This window comes from Apium graveolens, chromosome 2 (assembly GCF_009905375.1).
Source record: "Apium graveolens cultivar Ventura chromosome 2, ASM990537v1, whole genome shotgun sequence".
NCBI classification, from domain to species: domain Eukaryota; kingdom Viridiplantae; phylum Streptophyta; class Magnoliopsida; order Apiales; family Apiaceae; genus Apium; species Apium graveolens.
Window position 1 is genome coordinate 141,163,111 of NC_133648.1, and position 27,271 is coordinate 141,190,381.

At 36.1% G+C, this 27,271-nt stretch overlaps 1 non-coding gene and 1 pseudogene across 1 annotated transcript; both read left to right on the top strand.

Moving 5' to 3' along the window:
• Positions 1-5,576: 5,576 nt before the first annotated feature.
• Positions 5,577-5,683, top strand: LOC141710281 (small nucleolar RNA R71). The gene has a single exon (XR_012570809.1). It is a non-coding gene; the product is annotated as a small nucleolar RNA R71 (small nucleolar RNA).
• A 2,613-nt stretch (positions 5,684-8,296) lies between these two features.
• LOC141693832 (uncharacterized) lies at positions 8,297-24,504 on the top strand (annotated as a pseudogene).
• Positions 24,505-27,271: the final 2,767 nt, after the last annotated feature.

The following is a 27,271-nucleotide window of genomic DNA, read 5'->3' on the forward strand; positions in this document are numbered from 1 at the left end:
CTGTTAATTTTTGGAGTGTTATATGATTTTATATTGATTTATGAATTTATTAATTATTTTCTAAATAATTATAAAATCATTTTCTAAAGCCGGGAATCATCCAACCTTAACCGTTTTTGCATTTTTACAACCCGAAACTCTTCTGAAACCTCCTTCCTAACCTAATCTGCTAATTCTGAACATTTTCCGTGTTTTGACTTTTTCAATCCGGATTACGGTTTGACCCGTGCGCGGCTCGGACAAAATTTTCGATACGATAACCCTTTTCGATAACATTATCTTCGTACAAAGCATATTCAGGGAATATTCTATCCAAAAGTATATTCAAGGAATATTCCAAAGCATATTCAGGGAATATTCTATCCAAAAGTATATTCAAGGAATATTCCAAAGCATATTCAGGAAATATTCTATCCAAAAGTATATTCAAGGCATATTCCAAAGCATATTCAGGGAATATTCTCAAAATTTCCTCTATAAATAACCATTTCTTTAGGTTTATTTCGCGCATAATCATTTCACCAATAAAATTTCATAATTATCCAGAGAAAGTAGTAAGTGTATTGCATAATTAAACTGTGATTCAAAGGTGTTATCGAACTCCGATTTTGGCGTGCACGTAGTCGAATCGAAGCTCGCGACAAGTAGAATCAAGTTTTATCAACCATATCACTATAGATTGAAATAGATGGAAGATCTATAGTAAAATCAATTCGAAGTTCGGGTATCTCTCACCATCTCTCTGTTTTCTCTATTCGATTCCTCCTTTCTCTCCTCCATCCTCTGTTCTTCTGTTCCTCTACCATCTTCGTCGCTGTTTTTCATGTGAGTCATCGCTGTGTTTCTGGTACGGCTGGTTTTGCTCGATTCTTGTTGTTCAGTCGTGTGTACATTTTTGTGTATATGTATGTGTATATTTCAGTCTGTGTTGTTGGTATTGTGCATGTCGCCGCCCCTCAACGTTATCTGGTGAGGGTGGCGGCACGTGTTTATGCGTGTTGTTGCCTGTTGTGTTGGGTGTGTTTTGCTTCGGGAAAATTTAACTTCCCTCACATTACGATTTAAAAATTCTAATTTTGAGTATCTTCTTGAAAAAAAATATATATATCAAATTTATAAATTCTATTTTATAATTTTTGAGATAGAGTAGTAGTTAAATATTTATTCTCGGGATTATTTGGATTGCATGATTGGTTTGGGATGTGATTGCTGGATTGTTGAGACGTCGATTATGTTTCGACGGGTAGGCCGGTAAACAGAGGAGGTGCTGCCCGATTTTTGAGAAAATTAAATTCAAAAATATGGGGATACATCCTGTGATTACTGGGATTACTAGTCGAACGTATATACGTATATATAAATAAATTATTTTATGAATATTCGACAACCCTATTTTCTGAAACACCAGTGTTCTTATTTTTCTGAATATGGTCATCGGACTGAGTTCTAATTGTATGAACCCTAATTGTTATGTGTATGATAATAGTACATATAATTACGAGTCGGATTTTGATATCTTTTTGGTAGAACTGATAGCGAGGATATGTCAAGCATACCTGGACGTCTAACATAGAGTATTACGGCTCTGTAGGTTCTAGTCAAAGGACTCAAGAATTGATATCGAACTAAAGATAACCTAGTGATCAGTCGACAAGTGCAGTGAGGTTCCAAGCGAAGGACCTGAGCATTGAGGTCGGATCCAGGATAGTCTGCTAACTAAGTGATAAAGACGAGCATCCAAGTCAGTCCAAGGTCAATCGATATTAGTTGTAAAGCTCTGCAAGGCAAGTACCCCTGAACTAATCTTTTACAGTTCAGTATATATGAATAGTTGTTGATTTAAATTACATGCTGGAACATAATGTTTTAAGTTACGTATTCCCCGTATTTAAATAATGTTTTATTAACTGATGTTTTGGGGAAAAAGTAACTTCTGAAAATGCCTATCTCTAGATTGTGATAAAAATTAAAAAGGGATTTTTAGAATGTGTGCTGTAATCATTTAAACAGAGATAGGTATAAATGATTTTGGAAACTGGATAAAAAATGAATCAGATATTGGATGCTCAGTGGCGTAAGAGGCCCGTTATTAGGTAACGGCCCAGCATGGTTGCGTAAGAGGCTAAGTCGGATGTGCGCAATGGTACGCCGCTTAGTCCAGCATAACAGAGACCTAGCTAGTCTCTGAGTTCCGGAACAAATTGTGGTGGGATAGACTGATCAGCTGTCCCTAGAATTCATCCACTTTTATATCTGACTTTGGTGTAATAGTTCCCGTAACGGAACAAATAGTTTATGGTCCCCATAACGGGACAGATGATTTATGGGTCCAGCAATGGATAGTGGTTTTGGAAAGGAAATAGCATGCTAAAATTGAATTCTGGTATTTATGCACAACACACGATTGTTGATTTTATTTTACAGAGCATGCTAGTTTTGATAACCAGTTTATACATGTTTTACTTGCTTTCTAACAAGTTATGAATTCTGTTCCTATAATTATTTTATCATGAATCATTTTGCTTGTTATTCATATAGTGGTACTGCTAAGCAATTGATTGCTCACCCTTGCAGAATGTTTTATATATATATTGCAGATGCCTAGGAGATTCTTTCACGATAGTCAGGGCACGGTTCCAGTTTCTTCCGTGCCAGGCTCCTCTAAGGTAGTTGTGTTGGACCAAAGATGGTCTATTGAGTTGTTGTATTAAGTTAGTTGTGTCAGGATGGTTTGTTCTAAGTCGGTTTTGTAATAGTTGTAACTTAAATCATACTTAAACCTGGAAAAGATCTGGGTAAAGGGGTTATGTTATGTTTATTATTATTGTTGTTGGTGACGTCAACTCCTGATCTCGGGGTTGAGGCCGTCACACCTTGTGCCAAAGAATAATGCCCTTTCACACCATAAAGTGACATTTCTCCCAGTTCAGAACCAAGTTGGTATCAACACACCTTTTAAGAACGTCTCCAAGATTCTGCATGCACTCATCAAACGAATCTCCAAACACAGAGAAGTCATCCATAAACACCTCCACATTCTGCCCGATCATGTCAGAGAAGATAGCCATCATACATCTCTGAATATGGTCGGTGCCCCACATAAACAAAAAAATCCTTCTAAAGGCGAAAGTACCAAATGGACAAGTGAAAGTAGTCTTCTCCTGATCTTCCGGAGTAATGCAAATTTGATTATAGCCCAAGTAGCCATCCAGAAGACAGTAGTACTCATGCCCAGCCAATCTGTCAAGCATTTGATCAATAAACGGCAGAGGGAAGTTATCTTTTCTCGTGGCCTTATTCAGCTTCCTGTAATCCATACAAACTCTCCACCCCGTGACTGTTCAAGTAAGAATAAGCTCATTCTTCTCATTAGCAACACCTGTGATACCTCCTTTCTTTGGTACACACTGAACTAGACTCACCCAAGAACTGTCAGAAATGGGATAGATGATCCTGCATCTAGCCACTTAAGAATTTCCTTCTTCATAACTTCCTACATGATAGGATTGAGCCTTCTTTGTTTCTCAACAGTAGGCTTGCTACTTTCCTCTGGCAGAATTTTATGCATACAATAAGAAGGGTTGATTCCCTTAATATCTGCTTTCGTCCATCCAATTGCCGATTTGAACTCTCTCAGAATTCTTAAGAGTTTTTCCTCATCACTACATGAAAGGTCAGATACAATAATAACAGGAAAAGTAGATGCATCACCTAAAAAAGCATACCTTAAGTGTCCAGGTAATGGTTTAAGCTCAAGTGTAGGAGCTTCCTCAATAGATGGCTTGAGGCGCTTGGGAGATTTGTTTAGCTCCTCCATTCCAAGATATTCAAAAGGCATTTCCATCTTCCTTTTCCTGGGAGAAGCATTCAGATATTGCAACTTCTCATCACCTTCATCATCTTCACTATCAGAATTCCCCAACAAGGTCTTTTCTAAGGCATCAGACCTTATCAATTGATCAAGTTCTCAAGTAACCACAGAATTGACCAACTCCACCTTTAAGCACTCCTCATTTTCCGTAGGAAACTTTATAGCATTGAACACATTAAAAGTTACATCCTGATCCAGCACTCTCATGGTAAGCTCACCATTATATACATCAATCAAGGTTCGACCAGTCACCAAGAAAGGTCTTCCCAAGATTATGGGAATCTTCTTATCCTCCTCGAAATCAAGAATTACAAAATCAGCAGGAAAGATGAGTTTATCCACCTTGACCAAACCATCTTCGACAATGCCGCGTGGATAAGTAATAGAACGATCAGCCAACTACAAATTCATATAAGTAGGCTTTGGATCAGGTAAGTCCAACTTCTTGAAGATTGAAAAAGGCATCAGATTGATGCTAGCTCCCAAGTCACATAAACATTTGTCAAATGACACTTTTCCCATGGTGCAAGGAATAATGCAGCTTCCAGGATCTTTAAGCTTCGGAGGCAACTTCTGTTGCAGCATCGCACTACATTTCTCCGTGAGAACGAATGTCTCTAAATCATCGAGCTTACCTTCCGAGAGAGAATACCTTTCATAAACTACGCATAACTAGGCATCTGCTCAAGAGCTTTAGCAAAAAGGTATATTGATGTGAAGTTTCTTGAACATCTCCAGAAACTTCTCAAACTGTTTATCCAGCTTTTTCTTCTGCACCTCTTAGGAAAGGGAGGTGGAGGATAGGTCTGTTTCTCCCCGGTATTACCCTCAGGAGGAGTGTGTTCAATAGTAGTCTTCCTTGGTTCCACTTCAGCTTCCTTCTGCACTTCTTCCTCAGCTACAGCTTCTTCATCCGAACCTTGAGAGTGTTCGGGATTTGCAACCTTCCCAGACCTTAATGTAATTGCCTTTACCTTCTCCTTAGCTTCTCTCTTTCCTGGAACTTTTTTGTCACTAGGGAGTATACCAGGTTGACAATTTAACAAGGCATTGGCAATTTGCCCAATTTGATTTTCCAAGCTCTTGATAGAAACCGCTTGACTCTTGCACATGAGCCTCAACTTCTCTAATTCAGATTTTTCATTTGACTATTACAGTTGGAGTTGTTGCCTTGGTGCATTTTGCGGTTGCTGAAAAGCAGGGGGTTGTACTGCTTTGCTGGATACTGCTAGTAAGGCTGCTGAACCGTATTCTGAGTGTTACTCCAACTAACGTTAGGATGATTGCGGTTGTTAGGATGATAGGTGGCTGGTACAGGTTGCTGCGACCTCTGAAATTGCTCACAAACTGAGCTGATTCACTAGAAATGGCACACTGATCAGTCTCATGGGCACCAACACAAAGCTCACAGACACTAGTGATCTGATTAACTCCGTAATTAGACAGAGAATCCACCTTTATCGTCAAAGCCTTAAGTTGAGCAGCTACAGCAGTAGCTGCATCCAACTCCAAAATTACTGCTACCTTACCCTGAGATAGTCACTGAGTAGGATTCTGGTATTCATTAGTAGCCATCAGTTCAACTAATTCGTAAGCTTCATCGTAGCTTTTAGCCTACAAGGCTCCTCCTGATGCTGCATCCAGCATGGGTCTAAAATTAGCACCCAAACCATTATAGAAATAGTTAATGATCATCCAGTCAGGCATCTCATAATGAGGACAGTTCCTAAGCATCTCCTTATATCGATCCCAAGCCTCACATAAAGATTCTCCAGATTGCTGAACAAATTGAGTAAGTGCATTTCTGATTGCACCAGTCTTCGCCATAGGAAAGAATTGGGTTAAGAACTTCTGAGCAAGATCCTCCCATTTGGTGATAGACCCTCGTAGTAGAGAATGTAACCAGCACTTATCTTTATCCCGCAGAGAGAATGGGAAAAGGCTCAACTTAATAGCATCTTCAGAAACTCCATTGAACTTGAAAGTGTTGCAGATCTCGATGAAATCTCTGATGTGCATGTTGAGGTCTTCTGTCGGAGAACCCCCAAACTGAACTAAGTTCTGTATCATCTGAATCATGCTTGACTTGATCTCAAAGGTATTAGCCGAGTTGGCTGGTCGAACAATGCTAGACTGAATATCATCAATCTTCGGTCGAGAATAGTCCATCAATGCCTTTGGACTCGCTTCTGGTTCTCCCATTGCAACAAGAGCTTCTTCTTCCTTCTCAACTAAGATATCTTCCTCAACTTTCTCCTCGACTACAACTTCTTCCTCAGCTTGATCCAGTGTCCTCTTATGAGTCCGAGAACGCGTATGCATACACGCTCGCAAGAGTACATGAAACATGACAAGGAATTAAGTAAGTAACAATGTTCGAGTCACTGAACTTTAACGACCAATGATGACAAACACATAAACTAAAAATTAACACCGATATTCCCGGCAGTGGCGCCAAAAACTTGTTAGGGCTAGAATACATGCTAATATTCATCCAAGTATACGCGATCACAAGTAATATAGAATAAATTCTAGTTCATTCCAACAGGGATAGGTTTAGGTTAATTTCAATCAATGTATTTATGCAACACTACTATGGTTGTTTATACTAAGATTAACTAAGAGATTATACTAGAAAACATAAACTAAGAGATTAAAGTGAACTGATTAATATATGACACAAACATGGGATTCTAACTTCATTAAGTACTTCATTCAACAGCCTTTTCGTTCTTAACCTTAGCATGTAATGGTAATGACATTAATCAGATAGCACGAAACTGATAAATGCCAACTTTTGTTGCACGAATACCATAATACCAGACATCCACAAAAGAGATAGAAGCTGAATAGACATCAATTATATTGAGACCCTATATGTCTATAAAATTTGACTACATAATGGTTTAGTGCACAAGTTATCTCTCATGATTACATAGGGCAAGTAAGATGGTTAAAATTACCTACGAATCATGCATAACGAATACATGAACCTATGCTAGCATGACAAGTTCTAAACCCTTAAATTCACTTTTGCTTCATTAAAGATTAACACACTATCTTATAAGTTCACGACAGTCATAAGACGAATAAGCACAACCAATACTAGGTTATCATACAATCACCACACACTAAGGCATCGAAATAAATTAACTAAAGAAATCCATAAATAAATCTGTTAGAACCCCATGATAACGATTAGCCCATGATCGGACTCATCCTTAAAGTGGGTTCCAATGAAAGCATGGTATAATAAATGTAGTCTTTATACTTGATAAAACCAAGTATGAAACAAGAGTAAAAGTTCACGAATAAGAAAACTAGTATCCAAAGTTACAACTTAAAATAAAGAATCATAAGATTAAACTAGATCTTTGTTGCCTTGGTTGATTTTGTGCTCTACGGTCTTCTTACGCCTTCTCCTTAAGCTCTGGTATGTCTCCTTGAAAAAAACGAGCATAAGTTATGTTTATATAGCAGCCCACGCAAAGTAGAAGTCTTCTAGATCAAAATTCCATGAGAAACAGGATTTTCTGAATTCGAACTGGCGCGGGCGCACACTATCACAGCGCAGGCGCACTGCATTTCTGGACTCGTGGTGCGGCCGCGTGCTATCACAGTGCGGGCGTGCCATCTCTTTGGAAAAAATGCTGAATTCTTCTTTTCTTGCTGATTTGAGCTGGTCTTTTCACGAGCTTTTATTCTAGACAACATCCTAACACTAAATTAGCACTAAAACCATGCTAATTCACCTTGTTACCTGGTAAATGCTTGAAATGCAAAAACACTACAAAAACACGTTAAAAACACTAACAACTTGAGTGTAAAACATCAATCCAAAGCTTTACTGAGCTTAATAAAGTGCCATAATCGCCACTCAATAACTGTCTCTACTACCTCGTCGTATGTTTAGGATCTGAATTAATTGATAGGATGAGGCTGGTCTTCTGAAATTAGGGCTTTGAATTTGAGTTCAAAATATGGGTTCCTTTAATTTTGAATTAAATTAGGGCTTTTATTTACTTAAACTTCAACTAATCTCTCTCTATTTATGTGTGCAGGGCTTCTTCAGATCTTTGAATTTGTAATGGAGAGTGACGAAGTTGAAAGAGTCACCCCATTCCAACATGAATTTGACAAACAAATTTCTTCTCATGTACTCTCTCTCCCCCTCTTTTTATTAATAATGTTAACATTTGTGTGTATATACATAACCAAGTAACGATCATAATGCTTATTTTCAGATTATTACTGAAAAGAACTACCGTGAAATTTCAAAGTACCTCTTTCAAGGTTTTTCATATTTCTATCCATTTTTAATTAATTTGTATAGTATGTATGCTTATCTTTACTACTGTGATGCTGTCGAGTTTTATATTTTACAAATGTTTGAGATTTGAGGGGGATCGACCTAGGTTTGGTGACATGGATGGGTATCGTGCAGACCCAAGAGAACCACCTGGGGAATTTGGTGGTGAGAAGGGTGGAGCTCCAGCTGATTATCATCCTGCTTTTAGGGTAAATACTCTTTCCTTATATTTTGGTTTCTGCTAGTTAACTCTTATACGCGATTCTTATTTATTGTTAAAATTTTTGAAGCTATGAACCTTTTGGGGTTTTGACGGATAATACTCGTCTCGCTGTTAAGAATTTGTTGAACAATAGGTATTGTGTTTGATACTTAAATTTGATTGTGTTGAATACCTGAACTAAGTGATAGTTGCTTCAATTGTTTCAATTTATCAATGACATGCTTATTCTTGTGAGTTTTGATTTGTGTAGTGCATTGACATGCTTAGTTTTCCATCAATGAACTCTATTTTATCAAGTTTGAAGTTAGTGTAATTTCATCTGAATGTTGGAATGTTATGATTCAAGGATAAGTACCTGAAAGCGCAATACGCAACCGAATCATTACAAAATCTACATTATATCCGAATTTTCCAAATCTACATTGATCTATGATATATTAGTTCAGTTTGTATTTTATTGTATGCTGGCTTAATCATAATCAAAAATGTTTTGAATATAACATAACTAATTTTCAGGGAAAACTTTAGTCCAGCCTGTAACTTTTTGTATTCTAGTTCACTCAGTATGTAAAAATTAACGTGCACTGCATACCCACATTCCATATTAAAAGCAGATTATGGAACATTATAGTTTCCAAAACCTGTTTCCTTGTTCCACATCAACATGGTCGTTATACATGGGTCATCTGTTTGTTTTACCACCCTCATAAGATCTTAAAACATTACCCAAAAGGTAATATTTCAAAAGGCTGGAAATCTTAGCCAATGCCATTCTTGTTAGAAATATGTTGTGAACTTGATGATAAGTTAAACAAAACACCTTAGTAGATTTAACTTAGTGAATTTGTAGCTCTCGACGGATGTTTTATTATAGTCCTAATGGATGATCTTTATAGTCCCGACGGATGATATCTGAACATCCATCGAGAGTGTAGCTTATGTAATAATAAGTATTGCAAAACATTTCTGCAAACAACAATGTTTTAGTCTAGTATATTCTATAGGATTTTTTAAGTCATGTTGACTACTAGGTTGATATACAGAATAGGTTGGCTAATTCTAAATATGAGATGTCTTGTAATTCTATATAAGTGAAATGGAGTCAAGTGATAGAAAGACTCCCGACGGATGATCTACAAGGCTCCCGATGGATGATCTACAAGTCTCCCGACGGATGATCAACATAATCCCGACGGATGATCAACATAATCCCGACGGATGATAATATTCAAATTAGTAGTTGACAATGAAAACACAGTCACATGCGTCGGGTGTTTTGCAAATGGAATGTGGCAACCTAATTACAGGTTTTAGAGAACAAAGAAGCATTACCATTTCCATGCAAATGTGAAGATATTCAAAGATGCTTGATAGAGTAATGTAGCAGCATGATATTAGACTAGATTCATTTTGCTTTATTGTCTTGTCTTATTATCATGTAACTTGGTGATATATAAACTAAGAGTAGCAAGTAGAACAAGGCAACTAAGAAAGCTTAATTTTCTGAGAAATTTCTCTGCTAAGAATTTCTCTGTAAGTTTGATTGTTCACTTGTAAGCAGTTATGTGCTATTCAAAGCATTACAGAGTTCTCAATCTGATATATATATATATATGGTGGATAAATTCAAATCCACCAGAAAGTTTTAAAGCATTGTGTTTTATTACTTAGTGTTTTGATTTTTATTATTCTTCCATTCCGCATTAATACAAATCAAACACTGTTTTATATATTAAGTTAGAACATCTTTAAAATCTCGAAAAAAGCCAGAATTACATTCAACCCCCCTTCTGTAATTCTTATTGTATTGTTTGGGAATAACAATTGGTATCAGAGCAAGCTCTTGAAGCATGAAGAGTGTAAAGATCACTACACTACGCCATAAGTGGGCTATTGTAATGCCTAAATGGTGTTACAATAGGACCTAAAAGCGTTACAATAGGTCTATTGTAACACCAAGGAGAGTTACGTATACGAGCATTACAATAGACAACCTATTGTAACACGTTACTGATCTATTGTAACAAGAAGGATGAATAAGAAGGATGTTGGAGTAAAGATTCTATTTCTGGACAAAGAGAACTATCACCACTGGAAGATGAAGATGCACCTACATCTTCTCTCTCAAGATGAAGCTTATGTGGACTGCATTGAAAGAGCTCCTCATGTCCCTATTAGAGCTGCTACAGAGAATGAACCATCAGTTCCAAAGCCTAGGCATGAATGGTCTGATCCAGACATTGAGCAAGTCAAGAGAGATAAAAAGGCCATGATTATACTGTTTAATGGTGTTGATAGTGATATGTTTGATAACATTATTAACTATAAAACAGCCAAAGAGGTTTGGGACACAATACAAATTATTTGTGATGGTACTGAGCAAGTAAGGGAGAACAAGATGCAACTCTTGATTCAACAATATGAGCACTTCCACTGTGAAGAAAGTAAGTCACTCACTGATATTTTCAGTAGGTTTCAAAAACTGCTGAATGCTCTAAAACTGCATGGAAGGGTCTATCAAACAAAAGACTCTAATCTCAAGTTCCTTAGATCTCTCCCAAAGGAGTGGAAGCCAATTACAGTCTCATTGAGAAATTCACAAGATTACAAGGAGTTCACCTTGGAAAGACTGTATGGCATCCTGAAAACCTATGAGCTTGAAATAGAGCAAGATAAAAAGATGGAGAAGGGAATAAAGAAGGGAGGATCCATTGCACTAGCTGCTGAGTTAGGGAAGGAGAAAGAGATGAAGGTGGAAGCTGTTGAATCTACATCAAAGGTATGTGAAAGCAAGGGTAAAAGGATGGTAGCTGAAAATGAAAAACAGTTGAGCCAAGATGAAATGGATGATATATATGAGCATCTAACATTCTTATCCAGGAGGTTTTCCAAGATCAACTTCAAGAAGAATTTTGGGGCAGCCAAGATAAAAAGAAACATGGTTGATAAGTCAAAATTCAAGTGTTTCAAATGTGGCTTAACAGGGCATTTTACAAGTGAGTGCATAAAGCCTGATTCTGGTAAAAAGAAGTTTGAGCCTGTTGATTATAAACAGAAATACTTTGAGTTGCTCAAGCTAAAGGAAAGGGCTTTCATAACTCAGGATAATGACTGGGCTGCAGATGGATTGGATGAGATGAAGAAATCAACTATGTCAATCTAGCCCTAATGGTCAAGTCAGATGAAACATAGACAAGTTCATCAAGCAATCAGGTAATCACAACTAACCTAGCTCATTTGTCTAAAGCTGAGTGTAATGATGCAATAAATGACATGTCTATTGAATTATATCACCTGCGTGTTACACTCAAGTCTCTAACTAAAGAAAATAATAAAATTAAAGAAAACAATGTGTTTTTAAGTGAAAGAAATAATCTGCTAGAGACTCAATTTATTAAGTTTGAAAAATTGAAATTAGAATGCAAGGTTGCTAAGGATGAACTTACAGAATCCTTAAAGAAAGAGGAGATTTTAAGAAAGCAACTTGAAAGAGAACAGGAAGTGATTAAGGCATGGAAATCATCCAGAGATGTCCATGCTCAAATCACTAAAGTTCAAGGTATAGAATCATTTTATGATGCATCATGGAAAAAGAATAAAGAGAAGCTTGATTTCAACTTGGTTGAAGGACTTTCAACAGATGTGGACTCGATGGATGATGAAAATTATCCGTCGGATGATGAAAAGGATTATTTGTCAAGAGACAAGGAGCCATATCCGTCGAATGTCAGTAAGCCAGTTAAAAAAGCTAATCTAGCTAAGTTGAATGATAAATATGGATCCGTTTCTAAAATCTTTGTTCCAGGAGAATCAAGTCAAGTGAGAAAAGAAAAGAGAGTTAATGTTGGGCATCTGTCTATCAAGCAATTGAATGACATATTAGAAAAGATTGAGGTTAAAACAGAATCAAAAAGGAAAAACAATAGAAATAGGAAGGTAGGGATTAACAAACATAATAACTACACACCTGATAAATAAGCTCCAAGAAAAATCTGTGTTAAGTGTGGTAGTGTTAATCATTTATCTGTTAATTACAAACTTGCGATGCCCACTCCTATGTCTGCACCTTCTCCTTTTCCTAACATGACAGCCATGTCTGTAATGCCTATAAATGTTTTTCCTGCACAGAATATGAATGCACAGTTTGCTAATATGCCATTTGCACCTAATCCTTATTATGTTGTATTTAGTATGCCTCAAATGCCATTTAGCATGCCTTACTGGAATTACATGTTTGCAAATAGCATGCCTTTTCCTGTCAATCAAAATGTGCATGATAATTATGTCTCAATGAATGGTTTCAAAGGTCCAACTCAAATGACAAAGGATGAATCTGATATACCCAAGTCAAATGAGGTCAAACCTAAGAAACCAAAGAAAAAGGCTAACAAGGCAGGACCCAAGGAAACTTGGGTACCAAAATCAACTTGATTTGATTTTGATGTGTGCAGGGAAATAGAAAGAATATTTGGTATCTGAATAGTGGTTGCTCAAGGCACATGACTGGAGATTCTACCCTGCTCACTGAGTTCAAGGAAAGAGTTGGCCCAAGTATTACTTTCAGAGATGACAACAAGGGTTATACTGTGGGATATGGCTTGATTTCAAAAGATAATGTCATCATTGAAGAGGTTGCCCTAGTGGATGGACTCAAGCACAATTTGTTGAGTATCAGCCAGCTTTGTGATAGGGGCAACTCAGTTACTTTTGATGTTGAAGCCTATGTTGTGACCAACAAGAAGAGCAACAAAGTGGTTCTCACTGGAGTGAGAAAAGGAAATGTATATCTAGCTGATTTCAACTAATCAAATGCAGAATCAGTAACTTATCTTCTCATTAAAGCAAGTTAAGATGAAAGTTGGCTATGACACAAGAAGTTGTCCTATCTAAACTTCAAAACCATGAATGAGTTAGTCAAGAAAGAATTGGTTAGAGGTATTCCTCAAGTGGAGTTTAATAAGGATGAATTGTGTGATGCCTTCCAGAAAGGAAAGCAGATTAAAGCATCATTCAGAAAGAAGCTTGATTCAACAATTGAAGAACCTTTGTAACTCTTACACATGGATTTATTTGGACCAGTCAATGTATTGTCCATCTCAAGGAAAAGATTTTTCCTAGTAATTGTAGATGATTTCTCAAAGTTCTCTTGGACATATTTTGTGAAATTCAAAGATGAAGCTAGTGAAATCATCATCAATCACATAAGGCAAGTCAACAATCATCCTGATTTCAAAGTAAGAAGAATCAGGAGTGATAATGGAACTGAGTTCAAGAATTCTGTGATGAGATAATTTTGTGAAGAGAATGGGATCATGCATGAGTTCTCTGTAGCTAGAACTCCACAACAAAATGGAGTGGTGGAAAGGAAAAATAGATCTCTTATTGAAGCTGCAAGGATAATGCTAGAAGAATCAAAGTTACCAATATACTTTTGGGCTAAAACTGTGAATACTGCATGCTATACTCAGAATATTTCTTTAATCAATCAAGTAAAGAGCATGACACCCTACCAATTGTTCAAGAATAGAAAGCCAACATTGAACTTTCTACATGTCTTTGGCTGCAAATGCTATATCTTAAGGAATCAAACTGATCAATATGGAAAGTTTGATGCCAAAGCAGATGAAGGAATTTTTGTTGGATATGCTGTGGGAAAAGCATATAGAGTATACATTCTAAGAACCAACATTGTTATGGAATCTGTACATGTTGTGTTTGATGATAAAAAAATTAAAGGACTACAAGATGGAGTTTCCATGAAAGCCTCAAATTTGATAATGTTGAGATGGTTAGTGATGACAGTGATGATGAAAGTGATCAAGAAATAGTGGCTAAGGATAATGCAGAAAAATCTACAACTAATGAAGCACATAATTCAACATCTGTCGAGTTACATAATGCTTCATCCATCGGTAGACAATCTGCCTCATCCGTTGGTAGACAATCAGCTTCATCCGCCGAGATACAAAGTGTATCATCCGTTAGAACAATGAGAGAAGCTGAGAGTCAAAACAGATCACTTACAGAAAGAACCCCATCGTTAAGTCAATGATCCATAAACTCAGGGGGAGTTTCTTATAAACAAAACTCAGTCACACATCAAGACAACAATGAGGCCTCTTCATCTAGAGCTAATCTACCAGATTAGAGAAAGTGGACTAGAGATCACCCTTTCGAGCTCATTATTGGTGATGCATCCTCTAGAGTTCAAACAAGGAAAACAACTCAAGAAGAATTTCTATATAGCAGCTTCCTTTCTAAGGAAGAACCAAAGAAGGTAGAAGAAGCTCTGTTGGATCTTGATTGGGTTTAATCTATGCAGGAAGAGCTAAACCAATTTGAAAGGAACAAGGTATGGAAGCTGGTACCCCAGCCTAAAGGAAAGAATTTAATTGACACCAAGTGGGTATTCAGAAACAAGATGGATGAAAATGGCATAGTTGTCAGCAACAAAGCTAGATTGGTTGCTAAGGGATACTGTCAACAAGAAGGAATAGATTTTGATGAAACTTTTGCTCCTGTTGCAAGACTTGAAGCCATCAGAATTTTCTTAGCCTATGCAGCCCATGCTAATTTCAAAGTCTATCAAACGGATGTCAAAAGTGCCTTTCTGAATGGAGATTTGGAGGAGGAAGTCTATGTAAGTCAGCCTCCTGGTTTTGAAGATCCAAATTTTCCAGAATATGTCTACTATCTTTTAAAAGCACTTTATGGATTGAAGCAAGCACCTAGAGCCTGGTATGATACTTTGTCAAAGTTTCTCTTAGAAAAATCACTTCACAAGGGGTACTGTTGACAAAACCTTATTCTTTAAAAATGTTAATGGCTCTAGTATACTTGTTCAAATTTATGTAGATGATATTATATTTTTTTTACAGATGAAAAACTTTGCAAAAAGTTTGCCAAATTAATGCAAAGTAAGTATGAAATGAGCATGATGGGAGAACTAACTTACTTTCTTGGTTTACGAGTTAATCCAGTTCGTGATGGAATATTTATTAGTCAAACCAAATATATTTATGATCTTTTAAAGAAGTTTGATCTAATGGATTGCACATCTGTAAAAACTCTCATAATCACTGCAACTAAACTTGAATTAAACACTACTGAAAAGTCTGTGGATATTTTACGCTATAGAGGCATGGTTGGCTCACTTCTGTACTTAAAAGCTAGTAGGTCAGATATAATGTTTGCTACTTGTCTTTGTGCTAGACTTCAGGCTGATCCTAGAGAATCTCACTTAATAGCTATTAAGAGAATTTTCAAATATCTCAAGGGTACACCAAAACTTGGCATTTGGTACCCTAGAGATTCTGGTTTTGATCTAACTGGTTACTCAGATGCAGATTATGCGGGTTGTAGTATTGATAGAAAAAGTATAACAGGAACATGTCAATTTATAGGAAACAAGCTTGTATCCTGGTTCAGTAAAAAGCAAAATTCAGTTTCTACTTCTACAGCTGAAGCTGAATATATTGCTGCTGGTGGTTGAAGTGCATAGATTTTATGGATGAAAAACCAACTGTTGAACTATGGTCTACAAGTGGACAGAATTCCAATTTTTTGTGGTAACACAAGTGCAATTGCCATCACTGAAAATCCAGTACAACATTCAAGAACAAAGCACATAGACATCAAGTACCACTTTATAAGGGAACATGTGATGAATTGTACCACTTGATGAATCCACCTTTACTAGGTTGGTAAGTGAGTTAGGTATGCTAAATTATTCTTAAATTATTACTGATAATTTTTCAAGTTGTGATGCAGACAGAAACTTAATTGATTTTTCTATTTTAGATGAAATTTTGGCTAAGTCAAAATTTACATCTCGACGGATGCTCATTATCCATCGAGTTTGATCATCCGTCGAAATAGAATAGCTTGATAAAAATCAATTACCTTCCTGGATTATTTTATACCTGACGGATAATTGCTTTATTCTCATCCATCGAATTGTCTACATCTGAGCCGTTAAAAGTACTGAACTTTGTCCATCGGATATACTTACAGTCTGTAAGTATATCACGGCGAATAATTGACAGAATTCTGACAGTTTATTTTATTTTTAAATGGTTATTTTGGGCAATTTTGATTAAGTCATTAATTTTTAACTTTAATTTTTATTCCTTTTTAATCTGAGAATACATAAAATCCTTACTTCAAGTTTATTTTAACTTTTACCATTTTCTGTTGCTCATAACTGCTATTCTCTTCCTCAAAGCAAAATCCCCTTTCTCACTGCAAATTTCCTCACTTTAACAATGGCACCAGTAGTCAAAATCATGTCTCGGCCAGGATTCATCTATGAGAAGAACAACTTCGCTGCTCTTGTGAACAAAAAAATTCCTACATCTGAAGATTTTCACAAAATGATGGACTTTGTGAAGGGATGCAAACTCAGTTATGCCATGCTGGAATCACCCACAATCTACTGTGAAGTTGTGGAGCAGATATGGACTATTGCTGTGTACCAGTCCACTGACAAAAGCATAACTTTGTACTCTTAAGGGTAAGCAATTATACATTAACAGTGATACAATTCAAGCATGCTTTAAGATTCCTGAGAACACTACTACTGAACCACACACATATGCTAATTTAGTTACCATGCTTAATACTATTGGCTATGCTCTTCCTACCACTAAGTTAAGTGAGATTAGAAGGCTAGGTCTTAGAAAAGAGTGGAGTTATTTGTGTGATGTAGTTACCAAGGTGTTTTCTGGTAAGATAAGTAATTTTGATTTTGTCAACACTGTCATGCTTAACATGATTTATATGCTAGTTACTGATAAATACTATAATTTAAGTGACATGATCATATTTGAGTTAGGTTACAAGTTAGGGGAAATTAAAAAGAGAGCTAAAAATATCTATTATGTCAGATTCCTTATGATTCTTGCTAACTAACTTATTGAGGATATTGTTATTGAGAACCCAACCAACAAACTGGATTGTTGGGTTCAAGAAAGGAGAGTGCTTGCAGATCTTAACAGAACAAGTCATCACAATGAGGTGCCCCTTTTCTATTTTCCAATCATGGAGGGCCCTCAGGTAAGTGATGTAAGCACCACTGTCTCTACTATTCCTACCTCCCAAATTTCTTTGCCTTTGGGTGTGGCTATGACATCTGTGTCAATGACCCAACAGATGTATATCAAAGCCACTAAAACAAAAATTTCCAAATCCAAACCAAAGAAAACCCCTATGGTTTCTCTCAAAAGAAACCAGTTGCAAAATCTACCAAAACTAAAGAAGGGAGTGTGAAGGGTGGTAAGATAGGTGAGGGATAGGGTGAACATCAAAGAAACCCCAAGGATAAGGATGGAGAGGTGAGTGTACCCAAGCCTAGACATACCACAGTTTCCCAAAAAACTGTGGTGATTAATAAGGAAATCAGCACAACTCTAGTTTCATCCTCCCAAAAGGATGTTGCTATTGAAACAAGCTCCCAACCAGGAGCATCGGCCAAGAGGGTAAAGGACACAAGTTCACCCCAAACTTATGCCACAAAGAAGAGATCTAAAACTATTGGGGATGCACAGGGAACACACGCAGTGCAAACTGCAGCTAAAGACTCAGTCACTGCACCACCTCAAATTCAGTTTGATGTGGCTCCAACAAATGTGGAGTAACAACCAAAATCTTTAATCATAGAAGCACCACAAACACCAAACTCTCCCACAAATTTTCTGGATCTGGATGTGGATATGATCAACACATCAATCCTTGATTCTCCTTCTTTAACTCTGTTGGAGAAGCCAAAATCTAGTGCAAGTGAGCATCATCTTTTAGATGATTTGTTGGCTCACTTGCCAATTCTTTCAGGAACTGTTGAGACATTTGTGCCCAAATTATCATCAATCTGCATAAAGTCTACTATAGTTTCCACTCCAAACTCTATCAATTCTTCTATTCCGATGGATATTGTTCATCCGTCGATTAGTGATTGTATCCCGACGGATGTGCCTAACAGCAGTCATCCGTCAGCTTTCCTAACTACTACCTCGATGGATGTTCCCCATCCGTCGGTACTCACTACACACACTGAAATTTCAACAATTGTTACAAGTGTGGATGAGTTAGTAGTTGTACAATCACTCTTAGGACTGAGGGAATGGATTGAATTGAGTGAGAGGATGAGTTGCTCTCAGGAAAAAGGAGAGGAAAGGAGAGAAATCATGCAGGCTACTTCTTCCAGCCTGGCAAAAGAGAGTGAGAAGAGTTCCACTTTAGTAGGTAAAGGTGAGAGAGTGAGGGTGGTGAGCCAAGGGGAGCCCTTGATGCAAGAAAAGAGAGAAAATGAGAGAAAAGCAGGTACAGCTGAATGGGAAGAGCCCATTGTAAGTGAGTTAATAGATGTCAATGAGGCTGACAAGAAACAACTAATTCAGCAAAAATACCAAGTTATTTTAGACTCTGTTTCTTTTGAAGCTAAGGCATTTACTCACCATATGTTAGCATATCAAGTTCTAGATGAACAGGACAATGTGGCTACAGAAAGGATGCTAAACTTGGTGCATACAACTACTTCAATGCAAAGAGCCAAATATGTCATCTCTTCCATGCCCCCCACAACTGGTGATGATGTTGATTATGGAACTGGTGGTTCTGAAGACTTCATTGGAGATGAAGAAAATAATGAAGAAGAGCTAATAGACATAGGGGGAGAAGCAGGCCCTAGCTCAAGATCCAGCATGCCATCTTGGGCATTTTCTAAAGATTGTGATTAGCATCATTTCAAGTCCACTTTCTTTTATATCATTCAACAGACACAAACTGCTCTTCAATCCACCACTAATGCTAGCACCAAGAAGCTTCTACAGGCACACCTCAACTCTTTACAACTACATCAAATAAAATCTCTTCAACACAATCTGGATGTCACTTCAATTATAACAGAGATTGACCAGGTCAAGAAGGATGTCTCTGAAAGATTGGATGCCAAATTTCCAAATACAATAGTGCTTGACATCAACAGACAGTTAAGTAAGAATTCTAATCTTGCAACCAAAGTGGATTTCCTGGATACAAGACTGAAAGCAGTAGAAGCCTCTCTCACAGCTATTCTTTTACATCAAGCACATCAAACTCAGTTGCTTCAAAAGCTGTGGCTGTACAGACTTCTACCTCCACTCTACTGATAACAAAAAGGGGGAGAAAGATTCAATTATCCCAGTTAGTCAAGGAGAGCAAATCAGTGAGGGGAGCATGTGATAAATGTTCAAGTCAGTCAAGTAATAGTTCCAGAAATTACTTAATCAAAGCCACCAGTATTGGACATCATTGATCTGATCCAAATAGCAGCTGCTAAGCTGGATTCAAAGTCAAATCTCAAAGAGCTTGATGTTGCAGCTGTTGAAAATGAATTGAATGACAAGTGGAGGAAAATAGATAAATAAATTCAGAAGAAATTTGGTCAGATACAGAAACCAGACAAGATCTTTAATCACTACTCACAATTCAAGCAATCTCATTGAATGAAATGAGTCTTGTTAGTTTGGGAAAGGGCCAACCTTCATGCATCAAGTCTCCAAATGCCAACCTGGTTTTAAAGCCTAATAAGAACTATCCAAAGTCATCAGAAAAAAATCCTGTGGATCTTATGTTGAAACTCCAAGGCCAGATGAAAAGAAGCTGTTGGCAAGGTCTATTGCATTTTTCAAAGATCCATCTGACTCAGTTCTAAAAAGAAGAATTGCCAAAATCTACATGAATGGTAAAGAAATCTGTGTGGTGGCTGGACACCCTCAATTTGCATAAGCCACGAAGGAAAAAAAAGAATCAAGCAAGAAAAGAAGCAGGTTGCTCTAGATGCTAAAAAGCTCAAACAAAAGAAGAAGCAAGCTGTTATCTTGGCCAAACTTCAAGCTGTAAAAACTGCAACTGAGATCTCTGAGAAACCACCTGTGATTACTGAAGCTCAAGATCAGAAAATGTTCAATGAACCTTAACAGAAAAGAAAATTCAGATACGAGCTCCATTCCAAACAAAAATTGGACTTTAGTGATGAAGAAATGGAAGACTACATTCCCAAACAGTCTACAGCTTCAACTCAAACATCAAAGCCGTCAGTGGTACATGAGGAATTCAAGGTGGATCCAACAAAGAACTTTTATAGTGAGCCCATAATTCCCAAGGATGAGCCAATAGACTGGGAAAGTTTGCCAATTCCTGAACTAAATTTACCTATCTTCAACAAGCCGAAGAAAACAAAGTCAAGAGCAATCAAGAAGGACAAGCATGTGAATCTCAGAACCAAAACCTTAGCCAAAACTCAACCAACTGTCAATAAGGGAGATCTACTATACATCTGTGACATCAAGGAATTTTCAGATATAAATCTCTACTTGGATGAACTGGAAGAGATAAGAGGAATTGATGCTCATAGACATCTTCCTGAAAGACTGGTATTCAAGTACAAAGGTGGTAAAGAAATCGCATGGCCTCTTCACATGATACTTCAAGGAAGTTGCTCTATACTGATAAAGATCTTCTCATCCTTCAAGAAAAACTTTGGATTTAATGTAACTGCAAGGAAATTGGTCCTAAAGAAGATAGAAGATCTAAGGAGTAATAAAGCCAAGGATGCACTCCCAAAGACTCTATCAATTCCCTTCACAGGAAATAGAGTGCATTTGAGACCTTATTGGCTGATGGAATTCATGGATGACAAGGGTGTTAGAAGATTCTTCAGACTGGATGACCAATTGAGTATCTCTAGCAATAAGACTCGATTGGAAATGCAAGAAAAACTGGATCTTTCATATGCTGAAGAACTTGAGTTCCACAGGCAGCTTCAAAATCAAATAGAGGAAAACAACAGGAAGCTTGGGAAGAAATCCAGACAATCAAGGAAATAGAAATCATCTGCTCAGACTAGAGGAGCACCTTGATAATGATTATGAGAACTCTTGTACACTTTACTTTATTCAATTTTCAATAAATTGTAACACTTATCAATTTTATCTACTATATTTCAATCTGTACATTTAAGGTGTTTTGTTATCATCAAGTATCTCTTAATTTATGGCTACGATTCTAGTAGACATAAATTGGGGGAGATTGTTAGAAATATGTTGTGAACTTGATGATAAGTTAAACAAAACACCTTAGTAGATTTAACTTAGTGAATTTGTAGCTCTCAACAGATGTTTTATTATAGTCCCGATGGATGATATCTGAACATCCACCGAGAGTGTAGCTTATGTAATAATAAGTATTGCAGCACATTTCTGTAAACAACAAAGTTTTAGTCTTGTAGATTCTGTACGATTCTCTAAGTCATGTTGACTACTAGATTGATATATGGAATAGGTTGGCTAACTGTAAATATGAGATGTCTTGTAATTCTGTATAAGTGAAATGGATTCAAGTGACAGAAAGACTCCTGACAGATGATCTACAAGGCTCCCGACGGATGATCTACAAGGCTCCCCGACGGATGATCAACATAATCCTGACGGATGATAATATTCAAATTAGCAGTTGACAGTGACAACACAGTCACATGCGTCGGGTGTTTGCAAATGGAATGTGGCAGCCTAATTACAGGTTTTAGAGAACAAAGAAGCATTACCATTTCCATGCAAATGTGAAGATATTTAAAGATGTTGGATAGAGTAATGTAGCAGCATGATATTAGACTAGATTCATTTTTTTTATTGTCTTGTCTTATTATCATGTAACTTGGTGATATATAAACCAAGAGTAGCAAGTAAAACAAGGCAACTAAGAAAGCTTAATTTTCTAAGAAATAGATAAGGTTGTATCTGCTAAGTATTTCTCTGTAAATTTGATTGTTCACTTGTAAGCAGCTGTGTGCTATTCAAAGGATCACAAAGTTCTCAATATGATATATATATATATATGGTGGATAAATTCAAATCCACCAGAAAGTTTTAAAGCTTTGTGTTTTATTACTTAGTATTTTGATTCCTATTATTCTTCCATTACGCAATAATGCAAATCAAACACTGTTGTATATATTAAGTTAGAACATCTTTAAAATCTCGAAAAGAAGCCAAAATTACATTTAATCCCCCTTCTGTAATTCTTGTTGTATTGTTTGGGAATGACAATTCTCCTGACCAGTCAGCAAAAGTATGCTACCATCCTCAGCTTGCTTATCAGTTGAGCTGAGACATGTCATCTATGTGGTAAGGGCAAATCCAACAGTGATCCAAATATGCAAATTTGGGGAAGATTACCCCAAATTCCATTCCAACAGTGATCCAAATGGTGATCCAAATTTGGATCACTTGATTTAATATAAAATAATGGTTTTGTTATTTGTAGTTTATGAGATTTTAAATTAATTTTTGATTTTTTAATTATATAATTAATAACGTAATATAATTAATAGTTAACAAAACTTATTTTTAAAATAAAACTTAAAATAATGAGAAAATAATTTCATTAAAATTTAAATAGAAGTACATTACATAAAATAAAAAGTACATAAAATGCATAAAAGAAATTACAACACACAAAATGACTCGAAAACGATACTAGAAAACATAAAATTTGATTTAGTCGGAAAAACTATTTATGTTTCCTCCGAGATAATCAAAATATTGTCCGTAGTTTTTCATATTATTTTGAGATCCTTGACCTTCGTCTTTTAAATATACTTTCGCTTGCTTCAACTAAAACAAAAAATAAAATATGTTAGTTATTTATTTACATAACAAAATTAATTTTTAAAATAAAATATACTTACAATATCTTCGTTAGAGGCACCACTTGGCCTCATCCTCTCAACTTGACGTACGCATCCTTTTAATTTCAATACCATATCATATATATTATTCTAGTTCTTCATCAAGTTCTGATGATGAACAAATATTTAATACTGTAATGTTACAAGTGATTGAAAACAACAATTACATTCTTCAACATTACTCGAATGAAGAAAGCAGCTATCAAAGATCGGTTCCTAGTCATAGAGTGATCAATCGTGATAGAGACTCTGCTCATAATGCTCTTTTTACAGATTATTTTGCTGAAAATTCAAGATTTACTGATGAAATGTTTTGTCGACGTTTTCGAATGGGTAGAAATTTATTTCTCCGATTTTTTAATGAAGTTTGTCCTCATGATAATTATTTTGTGCATAAAAGAAATGTTGTAGGTCAACCTGGATTATCACCTTTGCAAAAAATAATTGCTGCATTTCGAATGTTAGCTTACGGTGTGCCGACAGATGCCACAGATGAGTATATCAAAATAGGGGAATCTACGGCTCTCGAAAGTTTAAAAAAATTTTGTCGAGCCTTTGTTGAGATATTTCTAGACAATAATATCTCCGTTCACCTAATGCCAATGATGTCGCCAGACTTCTTCACATCGGTAAGACTCGAGGCTTTCCCAGAATGTTGGGTAGTTTAGATTGTATACACTGGAAATGGAAAAATTTTCCAACAGGTTGGGTAGAACAATATGCTGGTCGTAGTGGATCTCCTACTATTATTCTAGAATTTATAGCTGATTATGATTTATGGATATGGCATACTTTTTTTGGTCTACCCAGATCTAATAATGATATCAATGTGTTAGAGTCGTCACATCTTTTTGCAAATCTAACTCAGGGTATCGCTCCTTCAGCACGTTATGTCATTCAAGGAAAAAAGTATGATATGGGATATTATATAGCCGATGACATATATCCGAAATGGTCGACATTTGTACAAACTATTCATGATCCGCGTGGTCCAAAAAAAATTTATTTGCAATGAAATAAGAGGCATATCGGAAAGATGTTGAACGTGCATTTGGAGTACTCAATTCACATTTTGCAATCGTTGTTGGACCATCACGCTTTTGGAGTAAAAATGTACTACATGATATAATGACTGCATGTATTATTATACACAATATGATAATCGAAGATGAACGTGATTTAAGTGTGCCAATTGAAGAGTCAGAAGTGCCGGATCCAGAAGTTGAGACTATTCCGATCGATGAAAATACTCGATTTCAAGAATTCCTGAACCGCCATAGAAAATAAAAAATAAAGAGGCACATATTGCACTTAGAGATGCATTAATTGAGCATTTGTGGGAAGAATATACTAATTCGGAATTAGTGTGTATCAATTGATATTTTGTATGTTAATTATTGCAATAAATGTGTTTTTTCGTGAATTAAGTGCACAATTTTAATTTTTTTATGTGTATTATTTTTTTTGATTTAATTAATTTATGAAATGTTATATAAATTGTTAATAATGATTGAACGATAAATTTAAGATAAAATTGCTTAATATGATATTTATATATTATTACATGTAAAAAGTAATTTGGATCAAATATTTGGATCATACTTTTGGAGTTGGTCAGAAATTTGGATCAGTATTTAGATCAGTTGATGATCCAAATTTGGATTTTTGGATCACAACGGTTGGAGATGGCCTAAGAAATCCCAAAAAGTTGTATTGGTTTAGATTACATTAGATCATAAGCATCAAATCAATAATAATTCCACATCTAGTTTAGTAATGAATAACCTCCACGTCACAGTTCTGCGTAACGTTCAATGCTGGTCGAGAACACTGTGGTCGCAGTCAAATCCTGGGATAACTCCAGTGGCGACATAATCAATATCCTTCTTTTTAATGTTCCCCTACGTCAATATTAGTTTTATTGTGTATTGGTTTTCCTAGAGAGATTTAATTTGTTTTGGGAATAAATTATCCTCATAGATGAAAAGGTTAGGGACCAACTTCAAAGAGACAAAAAGTAAAGGGACCATAATAAAAAATTTACCTCTTATTCAACATCTTCCACAGTTTTTTGGAGCGGCAGACGAACTTCCGTGTCATTCAAAACAATCTCAAGTCCACCCGTCTCATCTTGAGCAATGGTTGAAACTCTAGACTTATACACAATTTGGTCTACTGTGACACTGATTTTTTCATGGGAAAGCATCCATAGAAAAGTGCAGCAGATTTATATACATTTTCAGTGGTTTTGGCACATATCTCTTACAATTTCCACAGTAAAAGATGTCACCGGCTGCAGATGCTTCAGAGTAGCAGGACACAAATGTATCTCTTCCAATTAGTAGTCTCCTCCACCAGTTTAATTGTCACCTTGCAAATAACCTCCTTAGCAGTGAATTTTTCCCCTAACGTTTTGATCTCAGCAAGTGTACAAATTTTGATTGGTTCCTTAGTTTTTCTAAAACCAAGGACTGGGAAGCTTGGATCTTTTAACCTATGATGCTCGACAATGTGAATAATGCAGTGCTATTCAGCATAAAATTAAAATAATTTATTGAGGCATACATCTTTCTGAGCTTGGAAACACTATGATGATCATAATTAATGAAGAATATCGTAGGAGAATAGTTGCATATGTCTATATTCTCTGCAATCGGGTCGGATCGGGTAGTGTATTACAGAATCCATATCCAAACCCGAAAATTTTATCCATACCCGAACCCGACCCGAACCTGAAAAATACCCGAAAATTAATACTCGAACCCGATCCATCGGATTTCGGATCGAGATTTTTAACGTGTTATCTTCAACCACTACACCATATCATTAATTGTGTCATTATGTGTATAACTAATATTTAAAAACTAACTCAATTGATACCCAGTTTTTTAGATTTATTACTAAATGATGTTTTGTTAACCTTATAAACGTTATCACCCGTTTAAATGATTGAATAATTATTGTTATTCCCAGTGGACTAACAATGAGATTTACAGAAGGGGGGGTTGAATGTAAATCTCAAAACTTTTTCAAGTTTTGAGCAATTTGTAAGACTAAGTGTTTGAGTGATCAAATGTGTGTGAATTGCTTGGAGCTGATGCAGACAGATATATATTTAAACACAAATGTAATGAACACAAAGAACTTAAAAACTTTTCTGGTGGATTTGTTGTTCCACCAGAGATGTGTTTTCAGAAAATCTGTGATTCAAAATTAAATCACAGCTGCTTCCTAGTACAAACTAGATGATTTTCTCTCTTGATATTTCTAAACAGCTCAGGGAAAATTCACACCTAATTACTAGCTACTACTTGGTTTATATAACACCAAGTTTACAAGTGAAGACAAAGATAAAGTACAATAAGACAATAGTTCTCCACTTATTTCTGTTCTATTTTTATCCAGTGTAATATGGAATTATCTGTTGACTTTCCATTATGAACCAGACTAAAAACGGCTGCTTTTTCTGCTATTCCTGAAATATGCTACCTGTTGGGTCCCAATTTGTTTGTAGAAGGGGGGGTTGAATGCAAACAATACCGTTTAATCGAATAAAATGCGGAATAAAATTATGAAACAAAATTCAAGTTAAATAAAACTTTTATTAAACTTGAAAGGTGTTACAACTACGGTATCGGTTACAAGGGATTAATCTCAAATCAATTATTACAAATCTAGAATAAATTCGACATGAACTTTTTCTATTTTTGTAATTAAAAGATCAAATGCTAAATGCGATTTGAGATTAAGTTCTAGGGATTTTAATCCGCTAGATTGATACACAAGAACAAGATAAGTATTTCTAGTTGATTGGATTTAACTTTACAATCTAGAAATTGATCTTGAAGTTGCAGATGAGATGAAATATTTTTCTGCTCCTTTTTCTTTTGTTCTTTAGTTTGTGTTCTGTTTGATTTGTTGGATGGATAATAGAACTGCTGCTTGTCTGCTTCTTTTTAATCAACAGAATAGAATTGAACTGGCAAGACAATCCTGAGCTCAGCAAGACAATCAGTAGGACTATCCTTTGAACTAGCAAGACAATCAGAATGAACTAGCAAGACTTTCGGTATGACAATCAATTGTCATACCGATTGTCATAGTAGTTCAAGCAGATTGTTTTTGCTGAATTAATAAGTGATTTTA